Here is a 10,216-nt window from a genome sequence, read left to right on the forward strand (position 1 = left end):
CCTCTTTTATTTAAGTATTTATTGAATGGTTTATGTGTTCCAGGAGCTTTTCTAGGTACTGGGAATTGAGAAAGGAACAAGCAGACACAATTCTATGTGTAAATGAGCTTAGAACCTTGTGGGTAAAGTATGAATTCACAATCACAGCAATAACCATATAATTAAAAATAGCAAGGGATTATGTCAAAGAAAAGTACAGGTTTTACATGAAAGTATGAGAAATCAAGTCTGCAACCAGGGGAGATCTCCTGGAAGATTTGACATTTAAATTGAAATCAGCCAGCAAGTTGTAATAAGGGCATTTTAGACAGCGTGTACAAAGGCCTGGAGGCAAGAAAGAAAGTGGAATGCTCAAGGACCTGGAAGAAGGCCGATATGTGGAGAGCATGGGGAGCTGGGGAGTGGGTGTCACCTGATGAGCCTGCACAGGTAGACCCAGGCCAGTTCATACAGAAGCCTTGGGGGCATGTTAAAAATTTTGTGTATTTCCAAAGTGAGATGGGAAACCACTGAAGAGTTTCAAGTAGGTGAGAAATTGTGTTTCCATTCATAAACCTGTCATAAGGGCTGCTAGGTACAGAGAAGTAAGGAAGAGGGTGAGCTAGGGGGCTATTTCCATAGGATTATTGTAATGATAAAATGGGAACACACACACTCACAAATTCAGAGTCTGGTTCCAACTAACGATGCAATAGATAACTTGTAGTTTCCTTCTTCCCTTCCCACATGACTTAATCTCATTTTGCTAACTTTCTCTCTCTCGCTCGCTCTTAGTTTATTTATTTTTGAGAGAGAGAGAGAGTAGGGGAGGGGCAGAGAGAGAGGGAGACACAGGACTAGAAGCAGGTTCCAGGCTCCATGCTGTCAGCACAGAGCAGGATGAGGGGCTCGAACCCACAAACTGTGAGATCATGCATGATCTGAGGCAAACTCAGAAGTTTCACTGACTGAGCTGCCCAGTCACCTCTGTTAACTTTCATAGTCTGAGCTCTAAGATATCTTGAAACATAAGTAGCCCTTTTGTTCTTTAGCTACAGTTGACTTCTTATCAATGTCATTCCTCAGTTCAATTTGGTTTTCGCAACTATTGGGGGCTCAATTCTTTAGAAACCACTGTTTTTTAATGTCTGCTTTTATCTGAAGCTGCACATTTCATGGGGACATTCCTATATATATGATTTAGGCAGAGACATTTTGGTTGCTGGAGATGATATCCATTTGCGAGGATCTCTGGGTGACCTAAAGTAGTTCAGGACTCATGTATTTTGCAGGATTCCTTCTACCACACAGAGAGTCAAGAGGCTCTCTGGAAACTCTGACTCCAGATCAGTGACAAGGATGTTGCTATTGTAGCTCATTTACACACAAGATGAAACCAGCAAGGCAGATGTTTCCAGAAAAATAAAATACAATTTAAGAAAACAATTATCTTTCAACTTGGAAAATGACACAGAGGAAATGTGGGTTCTGATTTCAAGAGGTAGAATTTATGAAGAGTAGTTATTTGAAAGCATCCCATCCCCACCCCCTTCTTCAGGGTTGAATTGATGGATGCTGAATGATCTACATCATTTGTGCTTTTACACTGATGCTCTTTTATGCTGGGTTTCTCTTAAGGGGATATGACAGCTTTGGGCCATGAAAGCAGTAGCCATTAATTGGACCCTTGGTTACTGAGCACACAGATGGAGAAAAACATAGCTGAGGACTGTGTTCATTTTCTTGAGATATATCAAGTAAGACATTGGGTTGACATGCAATAAAAAAAATGTAGATTTTTCTGGAGATACTTATTATGTACGAAATTCACTTAAATGGGCACTAAAAAGCTTCAATATGATGCTCTCCCCCCAAGAGATGAAATTTTTTAATAGAGGTTTAGTGGAGAAATGCATACCATAGAGATTTAGCAGAGTGGTGCCTTTCCTTCTAGAAAAGAAGTCTTGCTTTTTCTCTTCTGTTGGCACAAGACGAAGAGTGATGTGTGTTTGTTTGTTTGATCATTTGCTTTACAAATGGTTGTCACTCAAAGAAAGTCTTCTCTTTTTCAAAGAAAGTCTACTTACACATGACCAGATTTATCACTGGAATTCAAGTTCATAATCTCTTATCCAGAATTCCAAAACTGAAAACTCAGAAACTGTACATGTTTTTGTAAGTTTGGCTCTAAAGTTCACTGAGTGTCAAAATCATACCTGAGGTTATTAACAGACTTTATTCTACTAAGAATATGCATTTCACTGCAGAAACATTAATACATTTGTTATGTGTTGCCACTTAATGATCGTATATGTATAATGTTCAGAATATACATTTTCCCCCAAATGTAAACTACTTAGAATTTTTGCCCAAGAGTTTTAGAGAAGGGAATGTGTATGTATGCCACAGGAAGCAGAAAATTCAGCTCACTGAGTCTGACCTCTTCCTAGCACCTACCATTGTGGACCAGGCTTCATCCAAATGACCCGAATCATTTCCTTTCTCTTTGGCCAGTCTGATTTGTTCATGGATTACTAAAGACAAGAGTCAAAGAATCACTTTCTAGGACAGGAGTGCTAATCTAAATTTTAGATTCTAAAATATGCTGTATTCATTAAGCTGTAAGCTCTAGTAGCAAAGACAGGAACAAGAAGATGTATTCATTCATTCAATGAATATATTCATTGAACACCTATAATGGAATTTCAACATGGTGGTATCATAGAAAAAGAACAGAACTACAAGTCAGGAGACTGGGGCTCTAACTGGGGTAGCCCTGTACCTTTTGTATACATTTTGGCAGGGCTACAAGTCAGGAGACCTGGGTTCTAACTGGGGTAGCTGTGTACCTATTGTATATACTTTGGCAGGTCCTTTCACTTCTTTGTATCATTTAATGCTCGTTTTACAAAAGAAAAAAAAAAGTTTCCTCACTGACTTTCTCTTTCGATACTTGGAATAACTAAATTTAGTCATACACCAAAAACACATTTGCAAGGTGCCTGGGTGGCTTAGTTGTTTGAGTGTCAGACTCTTGATTTCAGCTCAGGTCATGATCGCAAGGGTGTGGGATCAAGCATTATGTTGGGCTCCGCGCTGAGCATGGAGCCTGATTACTCGGTCTCTCTCTCTAAAGAAGGAAAAAAGCACATTTGCACATTTTATTGATCTTCTATGTTTCTATGTTAAGTGCTTTATATGTATCATAGAAAGGATTACTATGTGCAGGGCACAAGATTTGGTGGGCATGCTAGGATGGGCAAGACACATGAGCTATCCTCGAAGGGCAAACCGACAGAGGAGTAACATGGGAAGTTATGGGACTATTCCAGGTTTTGTTGTTTTGTTTTTTTAATCACTCATATGCAGAACCAAGAAAATTTGGAAGAGAAGCTTCTCTGAGTCTTTGCAAGAAAAATATGGAAGGGGGAAGGGAGAGAGAAGCATTTGGAAGGAATTTCATTTAAAACAGCTGCCTTGCTAAATCCCTGTTTCAAATTGCCTGTTAGCTGATCTGACTTAAGACTTTTTTTTTTTTTAATCAAGAAACAAAATCTGTGGGGTTTGCTAGTTCGATTCATTTGCACATTCCACACAGCTACATATGGCAGGCCTGGAATGATCAAGTTTCCTTCAGCTTTATCATAAATCACAGAGATTCCAATGTGTCCTTCACAGCTTTAAGTTTTCAAAACTATCATGAATAGTGAAATATTTATTCTAAGACTTACAGCCACTTGCATGGAGTCACGTTCCTCAGAAGAGAGACTCTGACAAAAAGCCCATCAGGAAGGCAGCTGGAGGCCGTGGGACCCCAGCCGCACGACCATCCTCCACTGTTGGCCTTCAACATCTGCCACCTTCAGGTTACCAAATGGCATCCCTCATAAACTGTGAACACAGGCTTTTTGCTCAACTTGACAGCTTTCACTTGGAAACTAATCAAAACTTTAAGGATTCTACTTTAGAGCAGAAAAAGGCTTTCTCAAGGTTTTATTACTTCGTAAAGCATATTAGGTTTCAAATCAATTTAATTTTAAAAGAGAACCTAGTTATTTTTACTAGCTGGTTTTAAAGTTTTTACTAATATATAAAGCCAAACAATCACGGTTAGGAAGCTCTTTCTCTACAGACTAGATGTTGGCCAAGTGTTTACAGACAGACTGGATGGCACCCATTCACCGTGAAAGCAGCAGTGATGCAAGTGGCAGAGGAGCTGGACTTCCCCAGAAATGTCCTTACCTATTGAAACTGACAACCTGACGTGGAAGGCATTTTCGAAGATGGCTATGGCAATGCCTCCCATGATTGTTTGCAGTGGGACTTGGCTACTCCTCCCATTAAGAAGTGAACGCATCTCTCCTTCTTTTCCCTGGTCTGTCTGTATGCTTAGTTTTATGGGGTTTTGTTGTTGTTGTTGTTGTCATTTTTTAAGTTTATTTATTTTGAGAGAGCCAGAGAGAGTGCAAGAACGGGAGAGGCAGAGAGAGAGGGAGAATCTCAAGCAGGCTCCACGCTGCCAGCACAGAGCCTGAGGCCAGGGTCAAACCCACCAAACTGTGAGATCATGACCTGAGCTGAAATCAAGAGTCAGACGTTTAGACAACTGAGCCACCCGGACATCCCTGTATGCTTAGTTCTGACCAACAGGATAGAATAGGAGAGATACTGGGTCTTAAGAGGGCTTATAACTTTTGCTTTTGCTCTCTTTCTTGGATATTGATTGAGATCATCATGTAAGGAAACTGGTCCAACTCCCTTTAATGATGACAAGCCACATAGGTCCCAAGTGCCCCAGCTGACAGCCTGTGCCAACTACAAGGCAGGTGAGTAAACCCATCTTGTTCCTTTCAGCCCACATAACATTCCATGAATGCAATCATGCATACAAGCAGAAAACCCTTCTGGTTAACTAAAAACAAAACAAAACAAAAAACTCGAGAGAAATGAATCATTGTGTTTTCAGTCCTTAAGTTGTGGGGTGCTTTTTTAATCAGCAATAGGTAATGGAAATCTCTGTTCTGGTTTTGACCTTGCCACTAATTAGTTGTGTCATTTGGGCAAGATACTTGATTCTATGTACTTTCGCGACCTCACATTTAAAATGTGGCAATGTGAATTATGTAAAGCTGAAGGCCCTTCTTGCTCCAGTGTTGTGGGAACTTTCCACAAATCTGCAACTTGAATCTCTCAGCTGGCAGAAGGCTATAAAGTTGTTTCATTAAGAATGACCAACAGGACAAATCTTTAAGATGGATAGACAAAGTGGCAACCTTGTGGTAGAACAACATGCCTCACATGTAGGCAAACAAAAAAAAAAGTTACTTTGTGCCTCATTGAAATGTGAATTGGAAATTCATATTTGGAGGCCGCCTAGGTGGTTCAGTCGATTAGGCATCCGACTTTGGCTCAGGTCATGATTTCATGGCTCACAAGTTTGAGCCCCACATCGGGCTCTGTGCTGACAGCTCAGAGCCTGGAGCCTATTTCAGATCCTATGTCTCTATCTCTCTGCCCCTCACCTGCTGGCTCTCTCTCTCTCTCTCTCTCTCTCCATCTCTCTCTCAAAAAGTAAATAAACATTTAAAAAATTAAAAAAAGAAATTCATATTTTGAGACAAAACACGGGGCTTGGGCAGCCAAAGTACAAGAGAATCAGTTTAAACAATCATTGCTCTGCTTTGTTTGCCATCACTGTGGTTGAAGAGCATTTTGCAAATGAGTGTGGGAAACAATGAATGTAACAATACAAGTTGGCTGTTACCTTGGGTCATAATCTGTTTGAACTTGTGTATATAGTTTGGATAAGTCAAGTGTAAGGAGCCAAAATGGGCCCATCTGCTTCCTTTAAAATCTTATGGAGTTACTCCCTTCAGCACTTTTATGAGCTAACATCATCTCTTGCAGATACTCTGCATAATTGGTGATTTCTGATTGCCTCCCTGAAATTTTTTCTTGATGCTGGTTGCAATCATTGCCTAATGGGAACATTTCATTCTCCAGCATGTGTAGTCATAATTATTTCAGATTCCCATGTAAAGTTAATCAACCCTGAAGGAGACTCCCCGGATGTCATCATGGAGGCAACACCTCACATTTTTGCTCTTTTACTTTGTCTGATCTCTGTTGAATAGGTAATCATCTTCTGTTTACACAACTAAAATTGGACATATTATGTGAAATGCCACCTGCATCTTTGGCAGATAACTACACCTGGTTATTGATATGTGCTGGATTTCATTATCAAAGAAACGGAGTTATTCTGAATGAAAGAAATATACACAAGGTAAGGTATTTCGTTCTTTTTGAATTGTCTAGGAAGGCTAAGTTAAATGAAGTATTAGCAACGGCTGCATTCCCTACTACTTTCTCAGATTTTTCTTACCTGCGGTGACTGTTACCAAGTAATGTTGAACCGAAAATCTGTGACATTTTCTATAATAAGACAATTTCAACACTGACATAACATATAATCTCAAAGATATTTCTAGCCTCAAATACCTGCTGCTATGGCAACTTCCAAGGAACTCACTTTTCAAAATATTTGGATTTACTGAGATCTCTTTAAAAATTTACTAACTTTTCCAAAACTCTCTGATATGCACTAGGCATGTTTTTATCTAGCTGTTAAAAAACATTCCAGTTCATGCTATGTCTTGTCAACTGGTTTTATAGAGGTTACACTCTATGGGATAAAAAAAAAAAAACCCAAATATAGCAGTGTTGTGAGAAATAAAATGTGAAATGTTGGAAAACATTACGTCAACATTGAGATTATGATGCAATTAAGGCCAACATTATTCTGGATTCTATACTGCGAAACATGTCCAATACATGTTAACTGGTAAACATGTAAGTTTTTTAAGGTAGTTTCATCTACAAGACAGATTAGCTCCGACCCATGGCTTTTCCTCGGAAAGCATAGAAAAATTTTGGGAAGAGACAACAGAATATAAAAATTATAAGCAAACTATTGATCCACATGTGCCACACTGTTGCATTCAGTGGAGCTGGGGAGTATCCTCGGATGGGACAGTCCACTATCTGTGCAGTGGGAGCCTTCTTTCTCACCTCTTTCAATAAAAATTTCTCATCCCTTTGAATAGTTAGGAGAGGGAGCATTCGGTATGATGTCATTCCCCCAATATGTCTATGTTTGCCTCCAAAGTTCACAAGGTATCAAGCCCAAGAAAAAATATTCCAGAAAACGAAGTAGTCTCCATACTCCATAATTTTCTGAAGAAGAGTATTTTTAAGTTTATTTATTTATTTTGGGAGAGATGAGAGAGAGAGAATACAAGTGGGGGAGGGGCAGAGAGAGGGAGAGAGAGAATCCCAGGCAGACTTCATACTGTCAGCCCAGAGACCAGTGTGGGACCCGAACTCATGAACTATGAGATCATGACCCGAGCCAAAGTCAGATGCTTAACCGACGGAGCCACCCAGGTGCCCCTAGAAGAGTATTTTTGTGAAGCTTTCTGTACAGTAGATAGAGCTTGCTGTATGTATATAAGTATATTAATCAGATGAAAAAAGTTCACTGGGGAGAAACTTTCCCCATCTGAGGAAAACTTAATGGCAATCTGCTAATACTATCTTGATGTCTTTTCTTTTAATTTTTAAACCCGATATAAACCCAGATCAAATATTATAGTTTGCCTCATTACTAAAAAACAGAAAGTTTATTTGAATTATGTATAAAGTCATTATAAAAAGACATGGACCTTCAAGAGGAACTGCTTTATAGACATGATCTCATTATTTTTCTTCCAAAGTTCAGACAACTTTATTCATTATCTGTGTTACTGTCCTAGAGTTGAAATTGAATTGAATTGAAACAGAACCGAAAACATCTTTGGAATGTACCAGTTTTAACATTTTTTAACAACTTTGTCTTCGTGGAAAGGCTGGCGTCTCAGGATATTCATATCCCCATTATGCTAACTGATAGCCAGTATAAACCTGAGAGCAAAAGCAAAAGTACAAAATCCACAAGGGAGCTCAGATGCAGAAAGCAGGTTCTAGTCTCTCACTCCTCACGCTGTAAGTCTAGGTGAAACTCCTAGATCACCTCCTAGAATCAGAGCTTCATGGCACCACATAACTTGGTGCAACAAGGGACCCAAAACATTGTCTGCTGGATGCCTTCCAGTTAAGAGATAAGAACACTGATGCTGAGAGTCGACAAGGAGCTTGCCTGAAATCACACGTTTACTTTGAAGAAGGGCTAGGACTAGAAGCTCAGTCTCCAGGACCTACTGTTCTCATCCATAAAATAAAGAGGTGGCTTGGATGTTCTTGAAGGTTAGCTTTATTCTATTACATTGTTTCTGTACACATTCAGCACTGGACGAGACCACAGAAGGTGAATATCTACGGCATGCCTGCTCTACCTCGTTTTGCTATCTAAGGGGAGGGGGAAGGAAAATGAAAATGCAAAGTGCACATTATGTACTGGCAACTCCTTTTGTAACCCACTACTGCTGTAGTCAATGCCCAGCAGGCTTCTACTGAATATTCATGAGAGATTAACTCATGAAAATATAACCCCAGCTTCTCAGGAACAGTAGCCAGAAAAGCCCTCATTAAAATTGCATTTCTATTTATGTGAATGGCTGGTTTTGCTTCAAAAATTGGCCCATCGGTACAGGGTATGAGTTTGCACCATGGCTAAACGATGAATCATGAATAGGGAATGAATTTCAGCTTTCAAACCTCTCTGGCCAGAGTTGGAAGTTACAGGACAATATGGTACAGAGAAATAGTCGGCCCTGCCACTATGTCCATTCTACCCTTGTTAGTAATAGAATCCCTGATTTTTAAATGGGCTTATAACCTCAGAATGTAGACTACAATTTCTATCTTCCTTGTATCTGTGTATAGCCATACGACCAGTTTATAGCTAAACTTTGTAGGGTTTCTCAACATTTCGGCCATTGTCAATTTAGGTCAAATAATTCACCGTTGTGGAGCTGTCTTGGGCAGTGTGCAATGTTTAGCAGCATCTCTGGCCCCTACCTACCAGATACCAGTACCCCCAACCTTCACTCTAGCCCAGTTGGGACAACCAAAAATGCCTTGAGACATTTCCAAATATGCCCTGAGGGCCAAAACTGTCCCCAGCTGAGAACCAGTGAGCTGAAGGATCTTTTTCCTGCTGTGATGGCTAGAGCTTGAGAGGCTAATTTGGACAAATATGAGGAATCACATTACTAAAAACAGAAGGGCAACAAGATGGGAGAGAGTATCCCTATGATCCTTGGAGCCACACTATAGTCATGGGTTTACACATCTCTGGGCATGTTACATAAGAACAGCATAATTTCTATCCCTTTACTTCATTTACATCCCTTCATCCCCACTGGGGTTACTAAAGGAGACACAATTCCCATACCTTACCTTTAATTATTTTCTGTAACGCAGAAATCTAAAGAGGGAAATTATTTATGTTCACAATTCAGAAACCACTGACTTGTCATTAAGGGATCTAAATTTAAAGCTGCCTCTCCCTTCACAGAAATTTTTTGAGAAGTGGATTTTGAGATGCACAAATGTAAATCAGGGATCCTCAAGCTTGGCTACATGTTAAAGTCACCTGGAGAGCTTTAAAAAATCTAATGCCCAGGTTGCACCTCAGACAACTTCCAGCAGAACCTTAGGAAGCAGGCCCCAGAACTCAGTATTTTACAAACTCTTCAGGTACTTCCAAGGTGCAGCCAAGCTTGAGAACCACTCATACAGAGTATTTTTCGAGTTCTGTTTGTAATTAATTAAACTTGGTTGCTCTTATTTGCCTTGGAAAGGTAAGGCATGTGTTATGCTCTCCACAGGAGGCATTCTTTTTTGCAAAATATTATGTTTCCACTCCTGGATATACTCATGTTCGGGGTTTAAATGGCGAGAGTGAATCAGATATAATTTAGTACCAGTCAGCAAAATCTGGCTGGAGAAATATTTTGACATCTCATATTGCAGAAAATAATGGAGTTCGTTAAAGGTGAAAGCTCTATTCTTCCTGTTCCCTTCACACACACACACACACACACACACACACACACACTTAATGTAATCAGTAAAATAAATGACTTGGGAGAAACTAGTTTTGCTCTGATAGTTAAAAAGTAAGTGCAGAAAAATGAAAATAGAGTCCCCCTATAAGTGGGTATAGGGTAGCTCTTGGGTTTAAATGTATTTTAAAACCAGACTCCTTAATTTCTGCCATAAGAATAAGCAAAAC

Source organism: Lynx canadensis, chromosome C1 (genome assembly GCF_007474595.2).
Source record: "Lynx canadensis isolate LIC74 chromosome C1, mLynCan4.pri.v2, whole genome shotgun sequence".
Taxonomy (NCBI): domain Eukaryota; kingdom Metazoa; phylum Chordata; class Mammalia; order Carnivora; family Felidae; genus Lynx; species Lynx canadensis.